Genomic DNA, 5281 nt, shown 5'->3' with positions numbered 1-5281 from the left:
GGAAAGAGAGGGAGAAAAGCAAGTTTAGGCTGTAAGGATTTACTTATATATGTCCTTGTAGACATAATAATGCTAATACACCCAAAAAACCTGTTTTTTTCTAGTCCATGAAGTGAGAGTTGAAGGTCTCACAGTGTGTGTAAGTCGGGTGTCAATGAGAGCTCTGAAGTGCTGGGGAAATAATTTCATTTTTCTATTGGGGTATGAGTCATACAGAAAAATATCAGAACTCCTTATTGGCAAGGAAAAGTGCTAAAAAAGGCTGAATTAAAGGTTACATACAACCTAGCTGCAATATTTCAACAAGTTACTGCCAGAAAAGACAACAAGTAGAATACAGAACTTGAATAAAAGAATAAATTGTTCAGCCCACTGCAAGATTATGAGTCACCATAAAGCCTATGAACATAACTGAGGCCATGGAAGAGGGAAAACTCAAGAGTCCTTCCAGCAAACCAGGTAAGCTTCAGAAATCAAATCAATACATTGCAATAGCAACAAGAGTGAATGTATTATTAGTGCAAATAAAATTTACACATTCCCATTCTGATGTTAACAGCTAAAGCAAACGTTCGGCAAATCCTAAATAAATTGTATTGACAATGTTAATGCAATCCACCACCAGCACCAATCCATTAAAAAATAGTAAAGGCATTGTAATTTGAGACTCTCAAATCTCTGTTTCTTAATATTGGGGTTATCCAATAAAACACATCCACTGACCGTAATATCTATTTAAAAAATTACTTCCTGCTTTCCTAAGAAATTAAACCAAAAAGCAATAAACATGGTTTGTGCAAGCCTTGGCAGTTCTCTAGTTCTGCTTGTTACACATGAGGCAGCTACAGAGAGGTCAAGGTAAAAAGGAAGGGAGAGAAAAAGGCAACTATTTGCCAGCATATTATTTTCAAAGCATTCACTTCAGGGAAGGGTAAAAGTAATACAAGCTATGTTATTCAAGCATCAGATATAAATACATGGATTGTAAAATACCCACTTTCAGATCTGAAATCTAAGTAAAACAATTTATTCTGCTACAACCCTCTTATTACCCTTTAAATTTAGCCAAAGTATTCCCTGCCAAAGATAGATGGAAACATGATGAACAAATCCATCCTTCATGTACTCCAACGAGAAATTTAGGCCCTATCTTCCAGTCACTCATTTACATATAAAGAGATTTGCTAAAAATTAATAGTATTTTCTATTTTTATCTGTGTAAAACTTAAATAAATCAACTGGAGTGGATTAGATTTAGCTCAGAAATGATGCAGAAGTGCACTCTGACATTGTCCTGTGTGCAGAGAGAACTTGGTACTTCTCTCTTCTGGACCCACTTGCTTGTGAAAAAACAAAGCAACTGAGAAGGGTTTGTGCAATTGCAGTCTTTCAAAGAGGAATATCTTTGTAAACATTTTTTTTTTTTATTTATCCAAAGTGTTTCCCCAAGGACATTCATACCAGAAATCTGAATGTCTTTCCTAGAATCCACCACTGATATTCTCCATATTTCAAACTGAAGACATGGTCATGCATTGATATGACTTCATACTAAGATCTATCCAAGTAATAAAAATTACAAAATAGTATAAATATTTTTAATGTTTTCAAATCCCTAAATCCAAAGGAAAACATAAGGACACAAACTACTCTTACACTGTGGTTCCATAGATGAACTGAGCAGAGGCTGGAATACTTGAATCAAGAAAGGTCTCTTAATCTGCAATGTATGGGTAGTACTGAAGTAATGACAGTTCATGAAAACCCTGATCCCACCGTTTTGAATCAGTTCCATTCCCAAACAAAAGTACCTGTAACATCTGGAGTGAAACTGGAGCCACTTGGCATTCTCTCATGAAAACTTGCAGCAAAGAATCTACTGTAAGTTCTGACTTTAAGTGGTTTCATTTACTCCCTGAAAATAGTTCAGACTTAGAAAAAACACCCTGTATCTGATTTCATATGCTTTGGAGGTGGGACTGGCAATTTCACTGAAGCTGCAAATGAAGCTGAAATCTCAGTTATAAAGCTAAACAAAACAAAAAGAAAAATGTGTAAAATTCTGTGAAACAAATTATGTGAATTTTGCACAGCTGTACTCAGGGCATAACTGTAAATGAAAAGACCAAACTAATTAGATTATAAGCAGTTGATCTGCCTTATATTGTTTTATCATATGTAGTAGGTATAATATCTCCACATGAATGACTTGAAGCAAGTCATCAACATACTGTGTTCAAGAAAGCTGATCAGATTAGAAAGACCTTGTAAGTTTTGCTCGAAGAAGATGAGATTGATGATAACTTCCTACTCACAGTTACACCAACAAAATTGCTTCATCTCTATTAAACTTCAGGTTTCTGGAGACACTGTGTCCTGACAAGACCAAATTAAACATAGGAGTTCATTAGTGTAAAGCAGACACCAAATGGCTGGATGTTATTTTGAATGGATTTCCAAGTGTCTTTTTAGGAAATCCAATAGAAAAAAAAGAAGAATAATTTTAGTGGCTGGTTTCCAGCGATAGGATCAATGAGCAATATTCAGGATGCTGGCTGAAAGCCAGATGTAAAGCATCACTGTAGCCCTTAAGTATAGCAAGCTTAAAATTAAGCCTAGGAATAGTCCCACCGAATTTCCCAATCCTCACATGCTTAAAGAGGAGTTTGTGCACATGCACTTCTGTGGAGCAAGGCCAAGGCAGATAAAGTTACTGGCATATTTCTCAGTCTCACTGCAGACCCTTCACACCACATGGAAAGGCTACAAAGTGGGAAAGCTAAAAAAACCCTTGTCCCTAAGTGGGGGGCGCAGTCCATCAGCAAGGCTGCTTCTTGGAAATCCTCTAAGAAGGACCTCTCAGATATCCACTTAAAATATGTGGCAAAGCAGAGCCAGTCCAGAGAACAAACATCTTCCACCCTGGTGCAAAGTGTAGCCAACACAGAGGTCGTGCAAGACTTTTTTGCAATTTGGGGGAGAGAAATTAGAATCCAACATTCAATTCTCTCAAGGAGAGAATTTCTCTCCTCCTATTTTTTAAGTGGCATAGGAGGCCACTCATTTTTTCATTTTTCATTTTTTATGAAAGGAAGATGAAAATGTCAACAACCTGAGCATATCTTTCTCAAATTAGCAAAACACGTGAGGTTTCATTGCACAGAAAAATAACATGAGATGCTCTGGGAACATGCAGCAACGTGGGTGGCCACGATGAAGAATAAGCTTTGGAGTATTTATACAGCAAATAAATATTCACAGACACTGCTATTCCCACTCACTAAAGTTTTGAAAGACATTATTCTCCTACAAGACAGATAAGAGAGAAGAGGTGGGGGGTGAAGGGAAACTATTATGGAATGAGGAATAAAGGCCAGAGCCACGAGCACAAGATTGATGTGAACGCTACAGTAAGCAAAGACCAATTCACTGCTTAAGGGTGTCAAAATGCAGTCCTGGGAGAGAAGAAGAGGCTGAGAAATGAGAAAAGAAAAGGCAAGAGGAAGAATGTATAAAGAACAGCAAATATTAGGGAAATGAAGAAAAATAGAAGGAACCAAATGTCACTCGAAGGGGGTATGAGTGCAATTGCTTCTCCTCCTCGGTTAATCCACAAATTAATGAAACCAGAGCAAGCATAAAAAATAAACCATTATTATACACGTTCAGAGGTGAATCTTATAGGTCTCCCAGAATAAAGGAAGATAAGAGTGAGAGAAACAGCAGTGCCAGAGAACACAGCACAAGGACATTACAGCAATTCTACTTTTTCATTCACTGCTTTTACTGGAAAACCTTAAAAGTTACAGGACTCAAGGCAAGGCACTGATAAACTGCACTTTCACATTATTTCACTAAAGCAACACAGGTACGTGGAATTTCTCAAGTGATGAAGAATCTGAATGGTTCTGCAAAAATCACTCAAATATTCATATACGTAAAAAAATAATTTATAAGCTTTGACATTGAATATCAAATATTTAAATAAACTTTCTTGTCCTAATTTTTATTCGCTGACATGGTATGCATATTTCATTGTTTATTTTTTCTAAACCCTTATAAAAAAATCTGTTAAATTAAATCAGTTATAACTTTTATACTGTGAGATCCCTGGGTACTTTTAGAGAAGCAGAACCTCATTAATATCAACACCATCCTACAGGTTTCATTCTGCTAAATTTGACAGGGCTTCTTCAGAGGTAACTTTTCCTTTATTGACTTAGAAACACAGTTGGGGAACCTTTTGCAAGGCTGTGAACCAGTATGAGACTTAGGGGTTTGGGGGATTTTTCTTCCTCAAATTTGAGATGTTATGAGACCATAAAGTGTTTTATCATGGCTTGAGGGGGAGTGAGTTCCTCTCCATTATTTGCTTCCAATCAGAAAATATCAAGCCAGACAGTTCATTCCAAGTTTGTGATTTAAAAGAGAGAAATGAGCAAATATTGAGCCTATCCCTAATTACCCTCTATATTTCTGAATATGCAAATTTGAATGTACTTGGAATTTTCTCTAAGTGATTTGGCAAGTATAAATTACCCTTGCCCTTAGGACTCTGAGCTTCCACAGACAATGCATCAACAGTTGGTGTTAAAAGGCTGCAGCTTCACTCTTAACAATCAATACAAGTTTTCAACAGGAATACACTTAGCCAGCATTAATGCAATTACATTATGTTAAATAATATTAATACCAAAGGCACGTCCATTGCTGGCCCACACCAAAGTCATAACATTCCTCAACAACTGTCTCTACTGTTTAAGCATTCACCCAGAGAGAAAACTCAAACATTTAAGTATGGGGGAAAAAAAAAGTAATATTGGATATTGGTTCTTAGATTAACTTGTTAGTCCTATTTTTTTTTTTTCTGTGGAATTGCTGTTTCATTATTTTTGTAGTTTTGAATCAGTTGTGTAATTTATAGGTTATGTTTTGGAAAAAACAAATCTGATTTTTACATCTGCAGATGTATGAAAGGAGTTGTCCATGCTCTGTATAGAAAATCTCCCAGTGATACAGGGTAAAAACCTGCAACCTCCAAGCACCTGTAACTGGATGTGGGAGACTCATCCATCTTAAAGGCCCACCTGCCAACCCAGGAATACTTTATCAGAATTCATGCTGTGAATATCTTGGTGTTTGCTGCCTGCTGATCCCATTTCAAGGGATGGGCTGCTGAATTTTGCTCCTTCCCAAGTCCCAGCCAGCCAGGTGCAAGGCAGGGTCTGAGGTGTGTTCACACACACTCAAAGTTATCTCTTATAAAAGCGACTTGATGAAG

Source organism: Geospiza fortis, unplaced genomic scaffold, assembly GCF_000277835.1.
Source record: "Geospiza fortis unplaced genomic scaffold, GeoFor_1.0 scaffold112, whole genome shotgun sequence".
Classification (NCBI taxonomy): Eukaryota; Metazoa; Chordata; class Aves; order Passeriformes; family Thraupidae; genus Geospiza; species Geospiza fortis.
Note: the sequence above shows the minus strand (reverse complement) of the source record.